Here is a 13,246-nt window from a genome sequence, read left to right as displayed (position 1 = left end):
TTCAATTTCACCCCACACTTTAGAGCAAATAAGAACACTCATACACTATCGTTATAATAAAGTCTGGCCACCCCAAAGCCAAGGCCCACTGCCAAAATGATAATTTAAGAATTTCTCTCTCTCTCTTCTTCTCTTTAAACCCTCCCTGCCCCCCATAAGCCACATATATCCAAAGCAAGAGCTTGTACTGATTGCCTCTAGATAGGGGTGTAGAGGTGTGGTACAGTATTCTAAGCATAGCATCTTTTAAAAAGTAATTTAGTGATATGTCCGACATGGAAGTTCCTAAAACATGGCTTCAGGATTCAAAACTCTGTTTGCAATTCCCCTATAGTACAGTACCAGAAGTTACCAGTCAAATACTTGGGAAGTTTCAAAAACATTTCAGGGAAATGATTCCTACTGTAGGGTTCCCTGAGCTCACAGAATATGTGTGTGTGTGTGTGTGTGTGTGTGTGTGTTTTAACTGGTGATAAATCTTTCTTATCTTAATGAGCTCTCTTAGTAATTGAAGGAAACTGATTTAGGAAGGATGAATTGTGCATTTTAGAACAAAAATAAGGAGCATAACTAAGGTGTTTATCAGTATGAATTCCTCTGAGAGCTAGTAAGTGCTCTTCCTAGCAAGTTTTCCAGCTAAAGGTTCCCATTAGCAGCTGTTGGTCGTTAATTGTCTTTCTTCAACAAGTAGTCACAGAAAGGTTTCATGGCACCAGAGTTCTTTCTGTGTGTCTCCTCCGTCCAAATTCAAAGGCATCATTAGAACATCTGGAGGACAGTATGACAGATAGCACAATCCTTCTGGTACTTGTGTCTCTTGATGTCTTCTTAATTAGGATGCAAAGTAAAAGTGACAGAGCTGTTGCTGCTGAACAGGCAGCAGCTGGCACCTCCATGAGAGGGGGCAGATTTAGCAATCGGGGGTGTAGCATAATCATTCATATGCCCTGACAGACAGGAACACTTTTGAAAAGGAATGTTGCGAGGTTCTTTGCTAGTCTGGTGTAATTTCCTTGCTACATTTTGCAGTTTTGTGTGATGAGAATAAATGGGGCTTCTCAGGGGCCAGCAGATCTCCTACTTCTGAAGCACTCACAACTGAGTTCGGGGGAGTTGAGTTTCCTTAGGAGACTGTGGGGAGAATTGAGATGTTTCTTTGGGAAGGATAACCTGCATGTAGTCAAGTAAAAATGTCTTCGAGTCAGTCTAGAAGCTCTTGGTGAAGGAGCTGATTGCACACATTAATTAAAAGTGTTAACGTGTGAAGGGTAGGAAAGTGGACAAGACATCTGAGATATGGTGCCAGAGTTCTGTTTGTAAATTTTAGAATAAAATCATACATGTCTGTAAATTGGAAACTGATATCCCCCCTCTTATTTGTAAGATGGCTATAATGGACAAAGAAAATGTGATTTTTGTGTTATATTCATGGAACTCTAATATCTCAGACTGAAATGGGAAAAATCAGTTTTGTCAGCTGGTGAAAATTCATCAAACCGTATGCTTTTCTGTATATATAAAGTTAATAAAACCTTTGAAGACGTCACTTACCTGTTACATTCTCACAAAACCAACTGAACAGAATAACTTTTGTGCCCTTGTAATTGACCAAATTTTAAACATTTGCTTATTTACAGTTGAGGTGGGTTGTTTTCATACTGCGTAAAACATGGTGTTGATGTCTCACTGTTTTTCCACTTGTTAGCTATATGTGAGTTTGGGCAAGACTGGCGATTCCTCTGAAGTTGACTTTCTCCATCTGTAAAGTGTGGCTAATAGTATCTGCCTTGTAGAAGTGTTATGAGGATTAGTGATCCCCGGCATCCAGCATTGCATCTGGCACATGGTAAACCCACCATAATTGGAAGCTAGTAACATGATTATGATGATGATGGATGACAATGATAATGTAGCTTGTAGTCCTTTAGGAAATGGAAGCAAAACAAGTTTAATGTAGCATAAAAACATATTCAGGTAGTTGTTCAGAAAATATATGTTGAATACTTATCTGCCGTAAATCACTGTAGTGGTAGTTTGGGGAAATATTAAAAAGAATTGCAACTAGTTCATGCTGGCTGGATAGGGTCTCAGATTAATCTTATTGTCCCAGACCTGGTATAGGATGTTTCTGGATTGAAGTCTAGGCATTGGCAGTCTGCTTATCAAGGGAATGGCCAGGACCATTCTCTCTGGACCTCAACTTCTTTAAGTACTCAAACACTGAAAGGGACTGTATGTACTCTGTCTTGAGCCCATGGCTGAGCCTTTGCCAAAGTCTCTCCCAGGCTTGGGTTCTCAGGCCAAAGAGAGAGACCTGGAACCATGGTTCTGCTGACCCTCAGACTTCAGATGCTCCCTGCTGTCTTGGCTTCTGCTGCTGATCTCCCAATTGATGGGCCTGTGTTCAATATCAGGCCTGAAAGAAGATAGATATCCTTTAGGTTCCTTTATACATTGTCCATTAGGCTGTGGGGTGTTTCCCTTTGGGGCCGTTGTAGGCTGGCCAATTACTGTAGCCTCCATTTCCACCCCAATTAAAATACTCCATCTTTCTTATTTGTCTTTGAGGCCCTTGGAAAAATTTTACTCACCTTTGAAGGCCCAGAACAAACATTATCTCCTGATGAGTTTCTGTCTGGCTTTTCTAGGTGTAATGTAAATCCTTACACCAGGATTTTCATTCTTTTTTTATGCCCAGAATTCTCATTTCATACTTCTCTAATAGCCTTCATCACATACCATGATTTATGGTTGTCTATGTAAAGATGGAGAGTTTCTGGAAGGCAGGAAATGTCTAATGTATCCCGTGTCTACCGAGACTAGAACATATGAACTGATTAGTAAGTGCTTGTTAAATGGCGCTGATTTTAGGATCTTATCACTTGACCTCAAAACTTATCTATAATTATTTTAGCCAATCCTAGGAAAATAGAATAAAAGTTGCTTACATTCACTTTTGGAATGTATGGGGCCAAAGGGAGGAGACATGGACGTGGGGGCTTATAAGGGAAGGTGGGTATGTATAATATTCTGGGAGTTTATTAATGAAGCTATAAAGCATCTCGGTTCTCTCTGCTTAACTCCCTACTGGAACTTCTGCTTCACTTGAAAGCTGTTGTCTGGATCTCATTTTTCCCTTTGCATCAGTGGGGGAGGTAATTAAATGTTGCAAAACCAAATTATGTTTCAAAGTTCTATCTTTGTGTTGTGTCAGGTTTAGGACAAGGGGGAAATGCTTTCTTTACTGATTTTTTTTATCATTGTAGGAGGACATTACAAATTTCTTGGCTTCTTTCTATACCAGAGCTGTGCCTCTCTTGGGCCCAACCAGTGTTAATACCCCGATATCCCATTAAAGTTACTTCCATTAAAGTTACTCCAAGGGTATCTCCATGCTATCCCTATTTTCATAATTCCACCTCCAGTGTTGTGTGACAAAGAGACTGACCCACCACACACATGAAAGGACTTGCCTGTGGAAAGAGACTGAATTAGGAGTATCAGACTGGAAATCTAGTCCCAGTCCTTCAGTGGGTCGCCTTAGGCAAGTCCCTTAACCTTGAGGAGCGTCAATCTCCCATCTGTAATAGAAGCCATCAAATCTATTTCATGCTGTCTAGAGATGAAACAGGGGACATTGCTGGTACGGTGGCTAGAAAACAGTAGCCTTTCAATAAGTCACAGAAGCTGTAATTACTCTTGTTGCTATTATTACTATTGTACCCTTGGATCTTTTATTTACCTTCGTACACATAGCTTCCACCTTCCATTTTCTTTCCCAAATTTTATTTGACCTCTCACTCTCTCTCCATCACCACATCTCTAGTTGCCCATAAAAGATGGGTGTTCTGCTTCTCCTAAAGTCTCACTTTGACATGATTCATGATCTGCCCTCTCAGTCACTTCAGCTTCCTTTCCTCATGGCCATCAAGAGCCCCCACATTTTTTAGCCGCCCCCCTCAGAAGACATGGAGCCATCTCTCCTTCATTGTTTTCCCTATGCGCAGCTCTGAACAATTCCTTCTTAGATTTGTCCCTTTCTACTATTACCCTCAAGTCCTAGCAATTGTTATTTTAGCTCTTAAATCATTTCCACTGCAGCAATACTAGGCTTCTGTCTTCAGTCTGCTCTGCTAATGCATCCTGTACATGGCTGCTCAGATTTCTCCTTGAAGACTGATTTTGTCACGTCACTGGGTAATTCAAGAATCTTCAAAAACTCTCTGCTCTATCATGCAAAGATCTGCACTGTTTGGCCTCGCTTTTAAGTAGTGACAAAAATCATTCACTCCCAATTTATCAAAGACAAGTTAGTATTTTTACAGGAGAGGAGTACTTAACTCTAAAAGAGAAACAAGGCACATATATAAACAGATAATTTTTTTTTTTAATTTTAGGAAAATCATTATGTAACCTATTGACACACCCTGGAGGATCTCAACTTGAATTTCTTTCCTTCCCTTCCGCCCTGAAGTTGGCATGGCCTCTAGGCTGGTAGAAGTCTCTCTCAAAACTTGCTTTTTTTCCCTCCCTGGGTAGAGTCCCAAGGTCAACAACTCCTTAGATCCAGAGCTGGGCTATGCTTCAGCTCTGGCCAGTGGCCTCTTCTCCTGGACCCAGTCAGCCTGTGTTAGCCTCCTCTTTGAAGACTATTCTGACGAAGGCAGCCCACAGTTCACCAGCATGAGGTGGAGGGGGACAGCGAGCAGCAGGTTGCCAGAACAAGTCCATGGCACTCTCCTGTTCCACAGAGTCCGTGCATTGTGGGGGGCTCCCCATTCTCTCCTACTTCTGGTCTGAGTGATGGCTCTGGTGTGATAACTTGCTAGACAGAGGTGATAGGTCCTGATCCCAATAGAGATCATAGGCTTCTGGGCTCTGTTCAGAGGCCTAATGGCTGACCCTGAGCAATGGATCCTGCAGAATCCTAGTTCTTACACGTTGTGCGGATAACCCTGAGGAGCTCCTCTCCTCTCTGTTTCAAAAAGCAATGACAGTGCTGTTCCACTTTTACTTGACCCTGCTGTCTGCTGGCAATTTCCTTCTTAGCAACAGGTTAAAGCGGAACTTTACGTCGGCCAGTCTGTTGCCCCTCTATCTGCTGTCTCAGCTGGAGCTGCAGCCCTTAGTTCCGTAACCCGCTGAGCCTTGTCCTGTCCTGCCTCCTGCAGCCGCTGCTGGGTCTCAGCGGCAGGTCTTCGGCAACAATTACCGAGAAAGACAAATACGTTTCTCCAAAAAGAAAACAGTTTGCAAAGTCCAGCCCTGCCAGAATCACCCGGGGGACAGAGTCCCACAGCGATGCTAAGTGTCTCCATTCAGAAGGACTCAGGTGTCCAGAAATTGGTCAGTGCCCCCAAACTCAGCACGCTTCTTTAAAAAGTACAATAATAACTGCTCTGGAAGTCCCTCCTCACGAATTCAGTTGATGAGTTTGAATCGCGCTGAAGGTTCCTTCACTTGAAATTTTTATTTATTTATTTTTATTTTTTTAAAAGATTTTATTTATTAATTTGGCAGAGAGACAGCCAGTGAGAAAGGGAACCCGAGCAGGGGGAGTGGGAGAGGAAGAAGCAGGCTCCCAGCGGAGGAGCCTGATGTGGGGCTCGATCCCGGACTGCCAGGATCACGCCCTGAGCCGAAGACAGACGCTTAACCACTGCGCTACCCAGGAGCCCCCCCTTGAAATTTTTAAAATGACCATTTAATTCCGTTTTAATGTCTTTTGTTCCTTTTGTTTGCCGCTTCTAGCTCGATTCCGGACCTCCAGCTCCTCAGCTTCCAGAATGCAGGGAAGGCTCTGGCTGAGCGACGCTCGCAGTCACAAGCTCTCGCACCCCCCCCTTTCTGCCCCTTTGCCCCTTCCCCGGACACCTGCTGTACCTCGTTTCCTCAGTTTCCCTTGTTCCTCGAGGAGCTCAGCAGAATGTCGCGTTTCCGCACTGCGCAGACTTCCACTTCCTCTTCCGGCCGGGGCGGGTTCTGCGGCTTCTCTGCCCCGTGCCCGCTCTGCAGACCGTCGGAGCGCGGCTCCCGGGAGGACGACGGGCGCAGCCGCCGTGTGTTGGGGGCCTGTGCCGTCCCCAGGGCGGGTTGTTTGTTTGTTTAAGATGTATTTATTGGAGAGAGGGCGAGCACGAGCGGAGGGGAGCGGCGGAGGCAGAGGGAGAAGCGGACGCCCTGCCGAGCGGGGAGCCCGACCACGTGCGGCTCGACCCTGGGGTCTCAACCCGAGCCCAAGGCAGGTGCTCAGCCGGCTGAGCCACCCCGGCGCCCGGCCTGGCAGCGACCAAGGAGCCTCACGGAGCTCAGTTCTCTTGTCCCGGGTGAGTCCTCAGAATTGACACACCTAGCACTAGTGTAGCTTGCGCGTGGCGCTACTAGGGGCGGGTTCTCTGCTCTAGTTCTGTGTGTAAACTCAGTCTTCCCACACAAATGGTGTCTTGAGAACAGAAATTCTGCATTTCCGTTTAGAAATGCTCCCATTTTCCATTCAGTCAGTCCCACTGTTTAATGGAGGCAGTGACTGAAGGAGGACGGTGACCCCGGGCGTGTACTTCCGTCAGGACAAAGGGCAGGAGCTGGCCTCAGGGCGCCCGGCCCGAGCCCCCATGCTGGACACAGTGCATCCGTGGGCAGCCTGAGGCCACAGGGAAAGCCAGTCACACCGATCCCGTCTGTATCGAAAAGTTTGGTATTTTGTTCGTGGCGGAGTTTTTTTTGCGTGTTTTCGCACCCCCCTTACCTCGCCCTAGTGCTGGTCTCATGCTGGGGCTCCGTCATCAGACATGGGAATCGTTCACTTGTGAATTTATGTGTCTGCTAAAAAATGGCTCTGCCGGTAGAGCGTGTGACTTTTAGTCTCGGGGTTGTGAGTTCAAGCCCCACATTGGGTGTGCAGATTACTTAAAAATAAAATCTTAAAAAAAAAAAAAAAAAGGAAAGTAGAGACCCAGTGACTGGGCAGTAGCTACGGATCTTCAGCAAGCATCTGGCTCCCCTGGAGGGCTGGTAAAAACAGACTGCTAGGTCCTGCCCCTGACTCAGCAGGTCTGGGCAGACCAACAATCTGTCTTTCTAGCAAGTTCCGTGTGTTGCTGCACGGACTCTGCTTTAGGAATCACCGACTTGGGGACTCCCCTGTGTCTGAACTTATTCAGCCTACATGAGGGGGGCACTCAGGGTGGGTTCCCTTTATTTAGTCTCTGAAAACTTTTCTTTCTTTCCTTTTTTTTGGTGTATGTATGAAAAATAAGCAGTAATACACAGTAATGAACCCAAATACATTTAATCTTATTTAAGTAAGACTATTTTCAATTTTTAGTTTTTTACAATGACTTCTTTTTCAGGGGAAAAATACTTTTTTTTTGTGGGCAGGGAAAACTATCTTGATTAATTAACTCTATGAAAGAACTCTATAATATATTTTGAAGCATACAATCTGGTATGTTTTTACAAATTAACAGACTTTAGGGGCGCCTGGGTGGCACAGCGGTTAAGCGTCTGCCTTTGGCTCAGGGCGTGATCCCGCCGTTATGGGATCGAGCCCCACATCAGGCTCCTCCGCTAGGAGCCTGCTTCTTCCTCTCCCACTCCCCCTGCTTGTGTTCCCTCTCTCGCTGGCTGTCTCTATCTCTGTCAAGTAAATAAATAAAATCTTTAAAAAAAAAATTAACAGACTTTAGTTTTTAGAGCAATTTGAGGTTTAAAGAAAAATTGATCAGAAAGTACAGAAAGTACACTCCTCATCCCCAAACACATAATTTCTCCTATTAACATCCTGCATTAGTATGGTACATTTATTACAGTTGATAATGCAATCTTAATATTGATACATTAGTATTCAAAAAATTTGCATTATGGTCACTCTTTGTATATTCAATGGGTTTTGACAAATGTGTAATGACGTGTCTCTATCATTACAGTATCCTTACAGACTAGTTTCACTGCCTTAAAAATCCCTCGTGCTCCACCTATTGCTTGCTCCCTCCCTCCTGAACCTTTGGCAACCATTGATCTTTTTCCATAGTTTTGCATTTTCTAGAGTGTCATATGGTTGGAATCATACAGTACGTTGCCTTTCAGATTGGCTTCTTTCACTTAGCAACATGCATTTCTGCTTTGATCTTTTTGTGGCTCTATCATTCATTTTTTTATTAATGAAAAATATGCATTGGATGAATGTACCAGTTTATCCATTCACTTGTTGGACACCTTGGTTGCTTGTAAGTTTTGGCAATTATGAACAAAGATGCTTTAAACCTTTGTGTGCAGGTTTTTGTGTGAACAGAGGTTTTCGACTCATTTGGGTGAATACCAAGGACCTACAGTGAGGTTTTTTTTTTCCCCAAGATTTTATTTATTTATTTGAGAGAGAGTGAGAGCTAGAGAGAGAGCAAGGGTGAGCACACACACAAAGGAGAGGGAGAAGGAGAAGCAGGCTCCCTGCTGAGCAGAGAGCCCAACATGGGACTCGATCCCAGGACCCTGAGATCATGATCTGTTGAAGGCAGACGCTTAACTGACTGAGCCACCCAGGTGCCCCTACAGTGAGTTTTAAGACCTACCATCACTGTGATTCCAGTGGAGAAATAGTGGCATGGGCATATTGTCCTCAAACTGAGCACTGCTAGTACAGTGACTACAGCTTGCTATTTTGTATGGAATCAATGAGTTTATTCATATAAGATGCTCAGAAAAGTGCCTAGCAAATAGTAAGCACTCAGTAAAGGTTGCTGTCGTCGTCGTCATCGTCATCATCATCATCATCATCATCACCATCATCATCACCACAGTTACTAGGTTCCAAACTCCGTGCTCGGCGCTTCATATACTTTGTCTCTTCTCAAAAAACTCGGCAAGTTAGGACTCCTTTTTCTTGCTTTTCATGTAGATATCTGAAGCTTAGGGAGATTAAGTAACATGTCCAATGTTGCACAACTAAAGACTGGCAGACCGAGATGTAAACCCAGGCCTTTCTGATGCCAAGGCTTTAAAAACACTTCCATGGCAAGGAGAGAGCAGTTTACTAAAAAGGTTAAAAAGAAAGGCTAATACTATAATTAAACACTGGGATTTTTTAAAAAGACCTTTTGGAAAAAAAATAGAGAGAGAGAAGATTAATTCTATCAACCCTTGTGGAGAAAAAAAAAAAAAACAACAAAACCCAAAACCGTTGTGCTATAAGTATATGTCCTAATCACAGGTCTAACTATCATAAATGGTTCATTATGCATATTTGTACAAATTATAAAATGAGTTGTAATTATTCTCATGTTGTAAATAAATGACAAGTGACTACATGCTTCCTGAAAAACATAATGCAATGACTTGTCAAGTACATTATTATTGAAGCAAAAGAATTCCATGTCACTGGAATTAGCTTGTACCCAACCCCAAGATCAGCATTCCAGTCAGAGCCATGCCTTTCTAAACTGCCCTACCTGTCTCTACCACTTCCTGAGATTAATATGCTTCTTTACCATTTTCTCTCACAGTCTCGGGAAAGCCACCTTTAGTGGAATGTGGTGGTTAAATGCTTAGGCCCAAAAGGCAGAAGGGTGTAAGTTCAAATCCTGTGTCTGCCCTTGATGAGCTGTGCCTTGACGTGGGGTGCCTCACTGCTAGGCCTTGACTCTACATGTGTGCAGTGGTGATGCAGTGGATCCTGACCAAGGGATTGTTATAAAGGTAAATGTGTACAATGTGTAAATAAATACACACACTTAGTACATGGTCTGGAACATAGAAAGGAATCAATACATGTTTCTCCTGTGATTAGTGCCCGATTCTCATCAGTGCCCTTCAAATGGTGAGTCAGAGATTCAGCACCTTTGGAAATGGGGGTGAAAGTGTATGGAAACAAGAGGGTACACTGCCACTAAGTGATATTTAAAAAAAGGTCATTAAACATTTACCAATCAAAATTTTATTTCTAGACATTTTATGCAGAACTGAGGAGACACAAAACAATGAGACATGTCTCCTGCCCTCACAGAACTCACATACCAGAGGCGAGGATGGGCATGTGAGTGTATAAACTAATGAACAGTAGAAAGTGTCATAAAAAGATGCAAACACTGGGGCTGCTGGCTGTTTTTGGTCTCTGGCGATAGTAAACCATGAAAGAGCAATTAAACCCGCTTTTGGTCACTTTATGATAGAGACCTGCAGCTAAATTCAAATCAATGCAAAATGCAGCCTTCCGGAGGTAGAGCCAATACTCCCCCCACACAGAGCTGGTGCAGGTACAAATCCAGCTGGGAGTGCAGCCGCTACAGCTTTACCATTGGCACACACCAGGGGGGTTACAGTCAGGTTCTGGGCACAGCATCCCTCGAATTTTGGTTGTTGGTATCACACACAAGAAAAGAGCACAGTATCAGATACTGAAACCATGTTTAATGCCTCAGTGTCCCATTTCAAACCAGGGGCTATTAACCAAAAGGGCCACACAACTCCTGGCTACCTTGAAAAAGAGCCTAATAACTAAAGAAATGAGAAGATGAGAACCACAGGCTAGCTGCAAAAGATTTCTATGGCTCTCAAGGGATGGGTGAGATCCTTATATAGACACTGAGACTGCCCTGTGAACTTCCTGGGAGCTGCTTTTCTGTCTTACTCATTTTTGTGTCTCTTAGGTCCTAGCAAAGGTCCCGTCACCCAGACTCTTGTCAAAAATTTGTTGAGTATAAGTGGATTGAGTTATTAGATTTTAAAGACTTGCAAAATACTGAGCTGTAGTTGAGCTAAAAAAAATTATCTTAATTAAAACATAAGAGGCCTATGATACAGAAGTGAGAATGAATGCTTGGATAATTCAATATTTTTTAAAGGACTATAAATTAACACTCTAGAAAGTATCTTTGGCGAAGGGCTTGCTAATATATTCATTAATAATAAATATAATTAATAAATTATAATAAATAATGGCATTCTTCCTTTTTATAGGAATATAGTGCTAACAACTATCCATGGGGAAATTGTTTTAACTTTTTTCTTCCAGAAGTGATGAATAGCATTTGCTCCATTATCCATTCTCTTGACTAGTTTTCATTCGTTTTACTATAAATTTGTGTTATTTTTAATTTTTAAATTATAAAAATTATAAAATTAATACTTGTCTGAAACAAATGCAGGAAGTAAAAATGGAAATCTTTCATTTCCTTCACCTGCTGCTCCTGATTCTGACCTTTTGGTGTACAACTTTTCAATCCTCTTTCTAAGGTATGCATAAACCTACGTCCATAATGCGTACTTTTATATTCATATAATATTTTAACATAAAACTGATCATGTTACATATTTGTTTTCTGCAACCTAAAGGCTTTTTCTTAGGACTCAGTCTCTGTCCAGAAGTCCTAATGGAACTATATGCTTATTTCTATGTTTATTTATTTATTATCTTCTCCTCCAGATTGTGAGCTCCTGAAGAACCGTTATTCTCCAGTGTGTGCCTAGTGCTTAACACAGTTCAAGCTCGTATTGGTCCCTTGTTTAATATTGACTGAATAAGTGAATAAAAACCATTTCAATGAACAACTGTAGACATTCTTCTGTGAGGGCCTTGAGCTCACCTTCTGTCTTGCCAGCATGTGTCCTCCAGTGTCCACCAGGATTCCTGCATGGATACATTACCATCTATCGGATGATAATACCCATTCCTTATTGGTGAGGGCCCACCCTCATTTTATTTTTCTCATTTTAAGCTAGCCTTTTATAAAAATGAAAGTTTTATGTAGGCATAGATCAGGCTGCTGTAACAAAACACCACAGACTGGGTAACGTACAAACAACAGAAGTATATTTCTCACAGTTCTGGGGGCTGGAAGTCTGAGGACTGGGTGCCAATATGATCAAGTGAGGTCCCTCTTCCGGTTGCCTCTTCTTGCTGTGTCCTCATGTGGTGGAAGGGGTTTGGGAGCCTAAGGGGATCTTTTTATAAGAGCACAGATCCCACCCATGAGGGTTCTACCCTGATGACCTATCACCTCCCAAAGGCCCCACTTTTTACCATCACCTGTAGGGACTAGGATTTCAACATAAATTTTGGGGGACACATAGCAGCATAGTAAAAGTATTCAAATAAAAAGGAAAAAATATATAAAATGAAAATAATAGTTGTTGTCTCTCCCTACTCCTAATTCCATTTCTCAAAGGGAGTACTGGTACTTTAAACTGCGTTTATTTTATATCTTCTGGGGCTTTCCTTTATAATTTAAATAAAATATTTATGATCCACGATTCACAATTTAGATGGCACCTTTTAATTCTTCACTGTGAAAGATGAGGAACTTTATACTTATAGTTCCTTAACCACAATCCCTTCAATTTCCTGTGCTTATTTCTTCTTATTTTTCATGGCCAAAGTCTATAACTATTTACAATATAATTTCTGTAATTCAGCATTCCCTGATTTGTCTGCAGATTGTTTCTAAAAATTTAAACCAAAATAAAAATAACACAGTTATAGAACTAAAATACTGTGTCTCTGAACTCTGCCTACTGTGAAAAAATATATCCCACTTGCCAAAGAACATGGATTTGCATCTTGAGTTTTCTTGTCTTCTTGTAGGTAATACTCAGTTTCCGTGGTTCTTTGTATCTCATTTCATATTCTTTCTTGCATTCCTTTTCTGTTTTGCTTAAGTTTTTTCTAGATAAATAGTTTTCGTATGGGATGCATGAATGTTAACTTTTCAAATCCATACAGAACTGAAAATATTTTATTTTGTTCTTACAATATTTGATAATTCAGATAGGTATAAAATTCCAGCTTGAAAATTATTTTTCCTTGGGCCTTGGAAGGTGTGCAGTTTGGTATTCTAGAATTCAGTGTTGTTGATAAGAAGCCTATTGCCAGTTTTGTTCTCATGTCTTTGTAGGTAGGTGAGAGTCTTGTTTTAGCAAAGTAGTTCATGATTCCAAGTCGTTGTTGCTATTTGATGATTGAATCAAATTGCTCTAAAAAAGCTTATTAAATAACATGTCTTACGGTCACTTTTGGTTGTTTTCTTTCTTTTTCTTTCTTTCTTTTTTTTTTTTTTTAAGTTTTGGGCATTATCTATTGATCTTCTATAGTGGAAATTGAAGATATATCGTTCTTTTATCAGTTCCCCCAAGCAGTCTTCCATTCCACCCACCTTTCTGATGAACTTAGAATTTTGATTAGGTCAATATTAACATTTTTTTTATGATTATGACCATGTAAACTTTATTCACAGCTATCTTGCACATCTTTTTGCTT

At 41.8% G+C, this 13,246-nt stretch overlaps 1 protein-coding gene and 1 pseudogene across 2 annotated transcripts in view; one reads left to right on the top strand and one right to left on the bottom strand.

The window, feature by feature from the left end:
- Positions 1–13,246, top strand: part of UBE3D (ubiquitin protein ligase E3D) — a 523,493-nt gene that overhangs the window by 228,522 nt on the left and 281,725 nt on the right. The gene's annotated exons all lie outside the window — the stretch shown is intronic.
- LOC103657433 overlaps positions 12,539–13,246 on the bottom strand; it is a 2,451-nt pseudogene continuing 1,743 nt past the window's right edge.

Source organism: Ursus maritimus, unplaced genomic scaffold (genome assembly GCF_017311325.1).
Source record: "Ursus maritimus isolate PB19 unplaced genomic scaffold, ASM1731132v1 scaffold_29, whole genome shotgun sequence".
NCBI classification, from domain to species: Eukaryota; Metazoa; Chordata; class Mammalia; order Carnivora; family Ursidae; genus Ursus; species Ursus maritimus.
Note: the sequence above shows the minus strand (reverse complement) of the source record. Positions and strands in the feature narration are given on the sequence as shown.